The 13602-nt window shown below is 38.4% G+C and overlaps 1 pseudogene across 1 annotated transcript in view; it reads left to right on the top strand.

The window, feature by feature from the left end:
• LOC311152518 (H(+)/Cl(-) exchange transporter 6-like) overlaps positions 1-11112 on the top strand; it is a 75580-nt pseudogene extending 64468 nt beyond the window's left edge. The window contains exons 16-17 of the transcript in view: positions 8844-8939; positions 10918-11112. The product of the transcript in view is annotated as a H(+)/Cl(-) exchange transporter 6-like (transcript). The remainder of the gene's footprint in view (positions 1-8843; positions 8940-10917) is intronic.
• Positions 11113-13602: the final 2490 nt, after the last annotated feature.

The following is a 13602-nucleotide window of genomic DNA, read 5'->3' as shown; positions in this document are numbered from 1 at the left end:
TTACTCTGCATTCTGTTTGCCTATCTTTTAGATGAAGGAAAATTTTTTTTTTGCTTGATTTAATTTGACTGGGATAAAGTAATTATGCAGAAACCACAATATCTCTGATGGTAAGCAGACTGTACAGAATGTAACTGTCTAACCAGAAATGGGTAAAACTTGGTTTTATGCTACTTCTGTAGGGGGATGTGACATTTTTAGGCATTGTGTCTGCATTTTTGTGTGCATTTTTTCACCTAGGAAACCCCATCTCTTCTCACCCATCAAGTTTACTGGAACTTCAGCATTTGTGGTTGATTGAAATTGGTAATTTGAAGCCAAAAAGAAATTTAAATAAAATATTGAAGGTAAAATTGTCAAAAATCCTTGTACTTTACCATGCTTGTTCAAACTACTTTATCCCAGTTGGATGTCCCATCCCTGGAAGCATTTAAGGTCGGGCTGGATGGGTCATTGACCACCTTGGTCTATGGGAGATGTCCATGCCTGTGCAGGCTTGGAGCTAGATTATCTCTAAGATCCCTTGCAATCCATACTGTTCTATGGTTTTATGATTGTATGTTATGGATATGCTACGCAAGAGTGTATTGACTGTGTGATGAGCTTAAGTTTGTTTGATTCAAATTAAGTGTTTACAGTACTTAATTTTCAGGACAAAGTTGGGAATCTAAGATCCTTTCAAAAATAAAATACATCAAAAAGCTGTGGCCTTCATGTAGCTAAAATGTTATTAGAGGCCAGACTTGCAGAAATGCCTGAAACTGACTGAAAACATGGCCTCCCATCCAAAGACATTCAAAAGGTCTAATACCCTGGAAACCAGATTCAATCCATCTTAAAATAAAACTTAATTACCTCTGAAGGTCTTGTTCTGAAAGGTGAGTTAGAGTCTGCTGCTCTGTGTAATCACACAAATATGTTTTGCAAGCTTTCCTTAAAAATGTCCAGCTGGCCTGAGCCGAGCTGCACAGGCCTGCAGAGCACAGCATTGCCGCTGGGATGCTCCCAGCAAACCCAGCGGGACTCCAGCGCTCTTGTAGATCTGGACGTGGAAACTGACTTCAGTGGGGCTGGGAGCGCTGGCAAGAATGCTGAGAGTTACATCTTTCCACTTCAGAAACTCAAGGGAGATATTAAACATCCGCCTGATCAGCAGCAAACTCCCTGCTCCAATTCTTGTTCAAAGGATGTCATGTCTAATGGAGCTGAGCTGCCAGAAAGCTGCACCTGAGTGAGGAGGAGTTCTGCCTCAGGTTAGTCCCTGGTCCAGATCCAGAAGAACTGCGAGAGGAGGGAGCCAAACTTCATTTCTATATTTATTTATATTTCTAAATATTGGCAATACTTATTTTGCTGCTGTTCTTTGCTGTGCTCCTGCACTTTCTGCTTCCTTTGTGGTAGGAGGAAGCCAGGTACAGAACAGTGTGTGCTCATGAACTGCTTCTACTCAATGGTCTTGCTTTAGATTCCCTGCTTGTGAGGTGGTATGGGAAGGGAGATACTCTGCTCTCCTCAATCAGAAGACATAGTAGAGCAGCTGTTCCCAGTAACAATAATGACACTATTGCTGAGACAAACATTTTCACAATGATGCATGGGAACGCTAAATCCAAACCACATTGTTTAGCTAATGCATGCTTTCGCTCTGCTAAAGGGGAATGTCACATAACTGAAAGTAAATTGAAGAGATCAGAGTTTAGAAAATATGACAAAGTTGAAAACTTAAAGCTGTAATACACAGTAACATCCTTTAGCAGTGAAATCAATGATCCAAAGTGGTGTGTGCATGTGTATTTTATGGCAGTTTATTAGGTATGACTCCCCTCTGGCCAGTCCAGTGAACAGACACTGTTGTGAGTCAGGAATGCTTTCTGCCAAGCACTTCAGTGAAACTGAGTATAGCATATAGATCTCCTTTCCCACAGAACATATCAGGCATTGCAACATATCATAGATATGTCAGACTGTAGGTATGGTTTCTGGCATTTTTCTTTAATCTGCACTCCCAGCTGGGACTAATGAAACACTGCTCTCAAGGCTTGTGCATGCACATGTGTTCATAGAGTCCTCACACACTATTTTAATAAGGTAATACTTTTATTTTCATTAGCAAGAGAAGAGGTACTTGCCTTCAGTAGTGATGCAGTGCAACAGCTTAGAGAAAGGAAAGTTAAAGATGAATGGAGACCTGAAACATTTAATTCATAAATTAATTACTGAGCTAGTGAGATCTACCTTAATACTGTGACAGCCTTGCTGCTGGCACTTTCAAAATAACTGATATGGGTTTGAAAGATCGTTGGAGAGCCTTTTCCTTCTGGCTCTGTTGTAGAGAGATTGCTAAGTTTAGATCACAAGAATGCAAAGTTACTCAATCAAACGCAGAAGTCTGCTAAGTTCATGCAATAAATGGAGATAAAAATGGGGTTTTTTCCTTACCAGAGGATCATGGTCAACTTCCCCCCTTCTTTTTCACTGTGCCTTTGCTGTACGTTCTGGGCAACGGTGATTCTACTAGGTCTGATCAAAGCTAGAAACACCTTTGGCAGTGGTTTGAAGGCTTCATCTGAACTCAGCCAGCAAAGAAGAAAAAAGGAGAGGGGAGGCACATTAAGGACTTGAAAACTATTTTTAGGTGTGCAGACTAGGGAGCTGACAGCAATATCTGATGGCAATACCCAAGTGCCTGTGTGATTACTTGGTTTCATGTTAGAGGGTAGAGTCTGTCAGCACGTTGATTGTTTTTACTGTCCAGCCTCCTGCTTTTGAAGAGCTGCTCGAGTTAATTTCAACGATACACTATACAGTAATCTTGCCTATTTAAATAAATGGAATTCAGTACTTTCAACAAAAGCCCTGGACATTATGATCCTCCCATGCATTGTCAGGGTCCTGGGGCACTGTAGCTCATGAATAACACAGATGGAGGAAGGTTTATAGAGTCTGTGGCAGTGGTTTTATTTCATATCCAAAGTGCGAAAAGTTTCTTCCAAAGAACAACATTATATGATACTTCTAAAATAAGTAGGCCTGCTTGGCCTTACAAATAATTATGCAGGTGCTGTAGGACTTTGTGATGGAGCCCTTTGCAGGGAAAACTGGAGTGTTGCAGACGCTGTGTGCTAACCCAAAAAGCCAAATTAAAAACGTATGCAGCCACACTGCAGCATGTGGGTGGCTTTTAGGCAAGTGCAGAGGGTTGTTAAATGTTGAAATCAAATATAGGCATGGGGAAAACTGGTGTGTGAACGGAAAGAGTGATCACATGCTTGTCCTGCCATTTAAATGTGTGGTAGACTCCTCTGAAATTCAAAGTCTGCCTAGCAGCAAGCCAGCTTGTAGAGAAATACAAATCTGATTTTAAGTCCTCATACATTTCTAAAATCTAGCCTTTCTGCAGGTATGAAAAATAAAGTTTGCATTTAGAATTTATTAACAGCTGCCTTCGCATTTTCATGTTGAGGCTGTGGTCTTGCTGTCTGCTCATTCACCCTGATGATGTTGCCTATAAAACCTGACAAGTGGCAACTTAAGTAATGAGTATTGGCTTCAAAACACAGCCCTGACGTAGATGAAATCTCTGTACTGTAGGTTTGAAAATTGAGGTACAGAGATTAAATATTTGCTCAGTATCCTTTGAAAAGCTGTAGCATGGACAGAATTTGATCTTTGCTCTGGAAAACCTCAGCCTAGTACTTGATAGTGACCTTTTTATCATCTTTTAGGTAAGATGCCAAAAATTCATGCAACGCTCCCTCTTCATTTGAAGAATGAAATATTAAGTAAACAGTAATGATTTAGTCTGCCTAACCTGAAACAACCCTGTAACCCTGAGATTTTATTGTGTAAGATGAAGACTTGGTTGATTTAAAACAGTTCCTGATATTTGATGACCTAGTCCTTATCTGCTGTCTAGCTCACTATATGCAGAATACTCTTTTTTACAAGTTTAAAAAAGCACAACACTATTTCAAGTCAGGCAAATGATTGCATTGAATATTGGCCAAAACAACAGATAAAATCAGCTATAAAAAAATCCAAAAGACCAGGTACTTTTGGTGGATTAAGGCAGGAGAAATAAGCCTAAAGCTTTCTAAAGTAAATGAAAAAATTATGCTTCATGTTCTTTAATGCCCCCTTCTCCCCTTGTCCCTTTTTGTAGCTATTTTATCCATTCTGTTTAGGAGAGTCCTGCCTAGAATGCTTTTGCCAGTTGCATCACCTTTTAATGTTCCTTCTGTTCATTTGCAGCTACTTTGGAGCCGTAGTTGCTTTTATGTCACTCACCCAATATTTAGAATTTGTAGTTTCCTCAGATAATTGGCCATCTTGACAAGAAGAGTGACACAATCAGTTGTCAGATACTTTTCATTCCTGACTTCCATGCCAAAACTGACATGTGGATATTGGAATAATAATGTGTTATCTTAATTAGGTGTATCTTCATGATACATGCTTTATAACAGATAGAGCATATGAAACTACTGCAATGCCTTGCCAGGGTATCTTTGAAATGAGATTCCCTACTTAAGAGTTTTCTTCCTTCTTAAATAAATAAAGAGTAAACGAACAATTGCAGAGTCCAAGTCTGAATCTTAGCACTTCCTGTTAAACCTCACAAAATAGTGCAAGAAACATGTTTGGTCTGCTTTCTAAGGCTTGATGATGTGATAGGAAGGATGTTGTATGTAACATCAAAGAATGATGTTGTTATACCTCTGAAGCCTGACTTCTGGAAGTCCAAGTGAAATAATGTATGCTCATTTTTCTCCATAATACGGCAGTTTTTAATAGGCTTGGATTCTTATCAGAAATGTTCCAACGATTTCCTTCATTGTGTTTGTGTGTGCTTTTTTCTTGACTATCCAAATTTCTCTCACACTTTTCAAAGTTTTGTTAAGTGACTCCCTGCTGGGTTTACTTAAGAGCGGTGCCGAGCAAATAGCAAGCTGCCAAAACCAGCCAACAAACCACTGGTGATGAACAAATGTTTCTGCTCTTTCAGCTCATGGTGAATGTTACTGTTTCCTTAATTCCAGCATCATGTTCAAGTGGAAAATGGTGCAGTCTGGACTACAGACCTGAACAATGTTTTGAACCTGAGCAACAAGTCTGGCTGAGGATCAGGGTGGATCATAACTTTCACACTTGCTGTCTATATATGTTAGGATTAAAGTCTTGGGAGTATGCCTGACCCAGTGATCTTTCTTGAAGTAGACTTCTTGGAGCTGTGCATGATGATCTTGGAGCACAATTTAGATCTGTGTATTTATGTCTCTCAGAATGATTACAGACCTTTTTTGTGAACCTTTAGTGAGTCTTGCAGAACTAAGTGTGTAATGCACAAAAGGTAATTCATAGGGAATGAATGGATTAGTTTCTTCTCCATACCCCCTGCTGCAGTGAATATACTCTGAATATATTGTGTTTGTCTCCATTTCCTCCTCCAAATGTAGTCTGAGTGGAAGAGGTCCTGCCTGTTGTAGCATGTCTTAGTAGTGGGTTCTCATCATTGTCCTCAAAACCAAGTCCATTAGCTGTCTATGCTCCATGTCCGTATGATGGCATGCATGTGGTAGGAGGCTTAGGGAAGATTAGTGATTTTCCCAGGAGGGGAGATGTGAGCCCAGGGCAAAGTGTTTGCTCAGCCATTAGCTTTGCTGCAGATTATTTTAGTAATCTGAAAGAGATTTTATTAAAACCAAAGCGTGTCACATATTAAATTGAGACAAATGAAGGTTCAATAGTTATGAAGAATACCCAATTCCTTCTTTGCCCTGTGAATATGCACTTTAAAGGTGGGAGCAGGTGACAGACTCCTATTATTTCTGGCTGTGCCACTAATTTCCTTCAGAACTAATGTTTTTCCACAAGTTATATTCACACAGGCATACCTATTTATAAAAATCCCTTTGAGAACCTTAGATGAGAGACCAAAGCCATTGAAAAAATGCAGATTTCAAGATTACATTATGAAACAACTGACCATTTCAGGAGAAAGGGATCTTCTCTCCAATGCTAACTTGCAGGAGGTGGAAGTGATAGTTTTCTTCAAATGTGTGTTCCAGATCTGTACAAAAATGCAGAGGTAGATTCTCACAAAATATCTTCCTTTAAATGGCATTTCATAATAAAGGACTTGAACCTAGCTCTTCCATATCCAGTCTCTAGGATCTTTTGGATCTGGCAGGCATGTTTTCTTAAAATCATGGAATCTTTAAAATGGCTAAAGACCTCAGTGTAAGCCCTCTGCTGTGGAGTGCTAATAACACCTTAAAGCAGACTAATCTTTCCTAGGAGAAATTTATGTTAAAACTAGTAAATCCCTATAACATGTTTTGGTTTGAATAAAACAGTATTTTTGGACACAGAAATACTCAGTTAAAAAAATCCCAGCTGATACTTTGTGTTCCAGTCACAAAAGCCACTTGGTATGTTGTTTATATTTCTTCTGATGTCCTAATGAAGATTAGGTGTCTGCTTTCCTCTGAGTTCATCAAGCACATAATTTAGCAGTGTGTTGCACAACTTTGTACTACTGTATTAACTCCTAGCTCCTAGCTGTAATCACAGAATAAGGCTAGCACGATGTTAAGTATGCTACAAACCAAAAAGATTTGTGGTGGTCCCCAAGGTATCTGTTATCAAAATGTAAGTTAAAAGTTGAGAAGTGGATAGTATGAATGGAGTGTGTGTGTGTGTGTGTGTGTGTGTGTGTGTGTGTATCTGTGTCTGTGTGTCAGTGTGTCAGTGTAGCAAACAAATACTAAGATAAAAATAACAATTTTATGTAGCTTGCTTGTCAAGGCCTTATCTGTGTAATGCAGAAAGGTAGAACTCTGAAGAAAAGTTTGAAATTATAAATTAATTTATCAAAATATCCATTTTAACATGACTAAGTCAGCAATAATATTAGATGTCTTAATGAACTCTAGAGTGCAGTATGGTGAGCAAAGGTTTCACTGATGATTTAAAACAGGACATAATATTTTGGCAGATCTTGTTTTAATGTAGCTATTACTTAAGAAAGATGAGGGAAGCAACAACAGTCTACCTACTTGCATCTAGGTAATTGTATTTGCTTATTACAGGTATTGTCTTGTTGGGTGCAAACTACACAGTTCATGAACTCGTCCTGCCAAGGACAAGGTCAAGGAGAGGTCAAAAAGAACATGTAGGATAAGTGATATCTTTTAATCTAATATGCCAAACCTAAATCAGCAAATATCTGTGTGATGCTGCTATTGCTAAGGGATGTTTAGGAAAGCCAAATGTGTGGTCAGCCCACTAATACTTTAGAATCAGAGAATATCTTAAGTTGGAAGGGACCTATATGTAACGCTCCTGATGCAGCTTCATTCCATTTCCTTGTGTCCTACCGCTGGTTACCAGAGAGCAGATCAGCACTCCCACTCTGCTGCTGTCCTTGGGGAACTTGTAGACTATGACGGGTCCATCCCTTAGCCTTCTTTTCTCCAAGCTGAACAAAACAAGCAGCCTCAGCCACTGCCCTATGTCTTGTCCTTGAGGCCTTTTACCATACTGGTTACTTTCCCCTGACACACTCTAATAGTTTGATGTCCTTCTTCTATCAAGAACCCAAACCTAGACCCAGGACTTATGTGGGTGGTGTCATCATATCTCTAATGGTGGTGTCATCACCATTAGATGGTGTCATCATATCTCTAATGCTAAAGCATTGTGTACTTGCTGTTTAAAATTTGCCCATTATAATGAATGTAGTTGTCTGCTCTAACTCTGGGTTAAGGTTGTGCATACTGTTGGAGAAAAAGCACATCTCTGAACTGGAGACAAATGATGAGTCTTTCTCCCCATCTCATCTGCTCTCTTATTAGAAGGTAACCTCTTTCCTTTCAGTTCTTTCCTGGTTTAATAAGCAGATTTAGGATGAGTACTCCATGAATGAAGAGATTATGTAACATATTGTGGTTGAGATAAAGAAGTGATCAGGTTCAACTTAAATTTTGGGATGACCAGAGAACTTACAGGGACTTTATCTCATAAACTACAATGCCACTCAAAGTCTGGAAGTTGCGCAAGACTGCTGGCAAAGAATTTCTTTGCTCAGATAGGCCATTCCACTCTTCTCTTTCTCGACTTCTCGATGGATAGCAGAATTGTTATAATATTTAATTCACTATGGGATAGCACCTCTCTCAATGATGAGTGTTTATAAAACCTTTCAAACTTGAAAAGCACGTAGCATTCTTCCCCTTGACAGATGACAAAATGATTCTTAGGAATAGCAAACGTTAAGCATAGTGGAAGAAAATTGTGAGTTTCTAAGGCAAGACTAGTAATGTAGTTTAAGGAATTTATACAGGCCCAACTGGAAAGTCATCATGTGTTACTGAAACTTGGTCTGCACATGGGAACGTGGCTGGCAAAATAAAGAAGGATCAGGGCAGTTATGTATGATGAGGTGCCAGTACTCAAATACGTATTCCTATGGAAAATGGCTGAGGCTCAGCTGATGGCTGATACCAGTTTTGCTGCATATTTCTGCACTATGCTATCATGGAATTGCCACTTAGTGCGTGAATTTCAACAGCATGAAAAACCTCACCCCTAAGCCAATACAATTGACATTGTCTTAATAGAGATATAGTTACAGCAAAGGAAAGCAAAAATTTGTAACCGAAGAGTGCTCCAATTTCAATTGCTAATTTAAGTCTTACTGGCAAAAGAATTTATAAAGTTTGGACAAGTTCTGCTGGTGTAGCTCTGCTAGAAGTCTTTTTGTTAGGAGTCAAACTGGGAGTCTTTTGAACCTCTAATGTGCTGCACAGAAGTAAAGAGAAATGCGTTCTTGCCTTTTCCAGATAACGGTGGAGAAGCTGCCCAGTCTGTCGCGCCCAACCATGCTGCTGAATCGCTGCACTACAGATCCCTGGTATCAGCAACTCTTCATCAATCTGGTAAGACTGAAGCCAACTCTAAAAACAAACATTTCCTCCATGAACAATATGTTTGTTATATTTTCTCATTTGTTTATGATGGCTGTGTCAGCCTCACTGATTTACATAAACACTGCCAATCCTGGGACGTTACATTCTCAACAAAAGTAGCTGAGTACAAACAGCATTCCGAAGTTTTAATTCATATTGTATAAACATAACAGATGTTGATAAAATGAGCCAAAAAGAAAATACAACAAAGGAGACCATTTCAAGGGGGCTTTTGATTAAAATACATTCCAGATTGACAAAATGATACAATGTTAATGGAATAGATCATTTAAATGTCATTATTTGGCTCTTATAGTCCTATAAAGCAAATATAAAGCAACACTTTTGAGATTTAAACTCCATTACAGTACAGTGCCTATACATCAACTTATAAATAAAACTATATTTCTTTTCCCTTTCCTTTTTTTTTTAATCCCTGCTATGACATCGCCACATTTATTTCCTAAATACTGTACTAAAATTCCGGGTCCAAAAGCAATAATAAGTTTGGTATACAGAGTAGGGCCTAAAATAAATACATTATAAACAAAATAAATGCAGTTTCTGCTTCAGTGAATTTCCAGTAATTGAAACTGAGATGGGCGACACTGAGAAATCCAGGTCAGGGGCCTAATTCAGTTGGATTTTCTTTAAAAAGATATAAAATCTGCTCCTCTTAATTCATGTGTAAAGATGATGAGACTTCATTTGAGATTCATCTGGTCTAAATCCCTTGCTTTGAAAATAGCTAGAAGGATAGGAAATTTACAAAACTTGCAATGCTCCTAATATGCATTATCTAGTTTAGTTTGAGAGTTTTTGTTTAATAGATGGGAAAACTGAGGTGGAGGGAGGACACATGGTTTTCCAAAGCTCAAGAGGAGGTCATCCATGGAGTATGAAGCCAGCTCAAACTGAGGCCCAGTCCAGAGCTCGTGCCTTTGGGCCATACAACTTCTTTATTATGGGAAACCTATAGAACTCAATTACATTTCATACTGATGTGATCCCTGAAGCAACAAAGTTTAGTTTCCCTTTCAACAACTTGTCATTATCACTCATGAAAGCTCTTTATCTGATATCCACATAAATATCCATTGTAAATTTCCTGGGTGCAATGATTTTCTGCGGTGGTGATTTCCACAGCAAAATTACATGCAGTGTAGAAAGAGGAAACCTCTTTACTTTTAATTTGTTTTCTTCCTTATGTCTTTGAATGCCTGGTCTGTCCTGTAAATGAGAGAGGGAGAAGATATGTGCCCTTCCATGCCATGCATTTATTTATGTTGTTTTATCATGTCTTTGCTCCAATCTTCCTCTGTCTGGGGAAGCATAGCATTGGTAAGCACAATACACCTTCTCTGACAGAACTGGCCAAGTCACAGGAATACTGTAGAATTATGGGGGAAATAAAGTCTTAGTGAACAACTGCATACTCTATATAGACCAGCTTGGTTGACAATAAAATGATCTTTAGCTCTGTTCTTATCAAGAAACCACTAAAGCCCTCACAGTTTTCAGTCACCAGAGTTTAATACTGGTAGGCCTACTTCGCACACCCATGTGATTGTTTCTCTTCCTTGCAGCCTATGTTTCTATATGAATTGATTTTTATAAGCGTGTACTACAAATTATTACAGAATGTCATAAATGGCTGTGTAATGAGATAGTAGCAATAAAAAAAATTAAAACTCAATAAACATTGGGGTCACTGACTATTTTCAAGCAAATCTTAGACCAGAAAAGTCTTAGACTTAGAAAGTGGACGTCAACTTTGCTTTTCCAGTCTGTGAAATTTGAGTGCATTCTCATAAAAATTTATTTAGATTGAACCTTATGGTTTACCAAAAACTAAAGTGGTTCTTTTACTACGGTATTTCCTGATGTTTTAGGTATAATTGAGGATGTGGAGCAGGGAGAGAATCCATGTTCTTATTGGATCCTGTAGAATTTGCGGAACCAAGTGTTTGGAGTAATCAGCAGGAAGGACTTGATGCCTTTCCTGCTGGAGGAGAGGCAGAGGCTCCAGCTGGCACCACAGAGCCCTGATGCCAGTGAGCAGCCTCTGGATTCAAGGCCATGCATGCCTTCTCAACCTTCGTCACTTGTTTTGGAGCCCATGTTCTACTTCAGGAAAACATAATCAGAGCTTTTCCACTTGATTCCTTCCAGTGAAGACATGCTTAAATGGTGTAGTATCTTGACATGAGAGATTGGAGCCCCAGAGGTGTGTCCCTTCAGCTGCTTAGTGACTGCAAAATTCACTAATTTAAATGTTTGTGAGACAACATGAGAATTCATGTGTTTATGGAAGACATATAAAATAAGATGTGAAAGACAGATGTCAAGAGTGCTTTTGTCATGCTGTGTCTATGTATGAAAAATATCATAACCATCAACAGCTATGTAGGCAAAGCCTTTCAGTGAAGACTAAATCTTCAGTCTCTGAGTATTTGCCTATTAAAAAGGAAAATGTTTCCTCCAATAATTTTGATGTTTAATTATGTTCTGTTAAATACCAGAGGGATTCCCACATTTTTGGACATTAAAACCAAACATGTATGAAGGAATCCACCACTATTAATGTTATAATGAATACCAAGGAAAACTAATAATAATTTATTGGTTATAAAAACTTGCCAAAATTCCTGAAAGTGAATTTCTGGTATTTGAATCATGCAGCTCTGACTTTGCTATAAGTCAAAGATTTGTTGGATGTTCTCTAGTTTTCCCTTTAGGAATTTGTCTTTAATATTAATAATGTTGTTTCTGTAGCACCACAGAGAAAGCACAGCACTTTTAAACTGAAGAGCCCAGTCAATGCATAATACTGGCAGCCCAGAAATGCTTAAATTCACAAGAGACAGGCTCCTTAAATGGTCATTTAAAATATGTCATATGCAGGAAAAGAAATGCTCTGCAAATCATCCATCTAAGAGATATGGACGTGGATGTTTATTTAGATCCTGTTACAGTTTGTAATCTTTTGCTCATTAGTACACTAGCAGGGTCATTGTCATTACTGAGACATGCCTCACCTACCTGGAAAATGCCAAATTCTTCTTCAAGGAATTAGGGTTTGTGTGATAGCAGAATTATCTAGAAATCCCTGGTGATTTCCTCTTAAGGCAGGGAGAATCTATTCTCTTGATAACCAAATCTACTCTTGGGAACATGGTGTGACCTGTGCAGGGCTGGGAGCTGGACTCGAAGAATCTTGTGGGTACCTTCCAACTGAACTTACTCTGTGTGACTCTGGGATTCTGAAATCCGAGTAACCTTGCCATGAATTTGCATTTTTGGTTCAAAGCCCATTGCTGATTTCCTTTTCCTTGATTTACTGAGTACACAGAGTATCACCTTTCTAAGACCTGAGTAATGTAATTTTTTTTTGCTTACCATGTCTGTGGATAAATGACTCAGTACAAATTGTAGTTGGGGTGTAGTTTGCAGAGTATGAGAGCTTGAGATAGCTAGGATAACAGTAACTTGTTACACAACTTTGAACTGGTCGCTTAAATGCTTAGCACATCGTTTACTCTGCCTTTAAATTTGGAACGGTGATGTGAATCCACCACAGGTACTGTGAAGAGTATATGTGCAAAAGATGTTATAGGAATATAAACTATTTATAAGAATATTCTGGGCTGACCAGTTGTAAAAATCATAGCAGGGTTGCCTTTTTTTTTCCTCCTCCCTTTTAGTACAAGTGTAATTTCTAAGCAAAAGTTCACACAATTTACATGGAACTTCTCATAACTGTGTTGGGTGCGGCATGGCATGCTGCATTTTTCCATACATTATGTATCTAGTTTCATTGCTAGATGAGGGTTTCTTTGGTTGGTTGGTTTGTTTTGGGTTTACTTTTGGTTTTTTGTAATGTATATGTGTTTGTAATGTATATGTGTTTATGAAGACACACAAAAGAGAATTCCTCCAGTACTGAAAGGAGTCACTCCTTCATATTCTAGACTCCAGTGACAACCTCATCACAAATGACAATAGCCTAATCCATACAGGAAAGTGAAAACACATGAAAATGGTATCTAAGGAATCACAGTAACATGTAGTCGTATCATTTGACTCTTGGGCACAAGATACTTTTTTCTTTTTGTTGCTTTAGTGTATGATAAATGTTCTGCAATTTCTTCGTATATTTTGAACTAAAAGCTAGATACAGCAAATATGCTATTTTATATAAGATTCAGTTTATCAATTTTCACAATTTTTTAACCCAAACTTCAGTGACAAAGGGCTTCACAACAAAATTCTAGTCTTTGGCATTATTTTTGGCTTGTACTGCATATCTGTCTCTATCTTTCATCTCGCTCTCCATTATGATGATGTTTTCCTAACAATTCTTTCCCTCTTAAACTGAAATGTGTCTTAAAGCACAGGCAGACTGAACTTTAGATCTAGGATTGAAGTACAGTTGTGCAGAATTCCCAATTCAATTAGGAAAATTGCCTACACATTAGAAACACTACATCATCTATGCATTACATATCCCTATGAGTGAACATAAGCTGTTGTGAGAAGCTTTTTCTAGCATGCGGCTTTAATGTATGGCTTTACAGGTACACTGCAATGTCCATTATGTAACATTGTGTTTTTCCAGTCATGTAATACTTGC

Source organism: Fringilla coelebs, assembly GCF_963513975.1.
Source record: "Fringilla coelebs genome assembly, chromosome: 1".
NCBI classification, from domain to species: Eukaryota; Metazoa; Chordata; class Aves; order Passeriformes; family Fringillidae; genus Fringilla; species Fringilla coelebs.
Note: the sequence above shows the minus strand (reverse complement) of the source record. Positions and strands in the feature narration are given on the sequence as shown.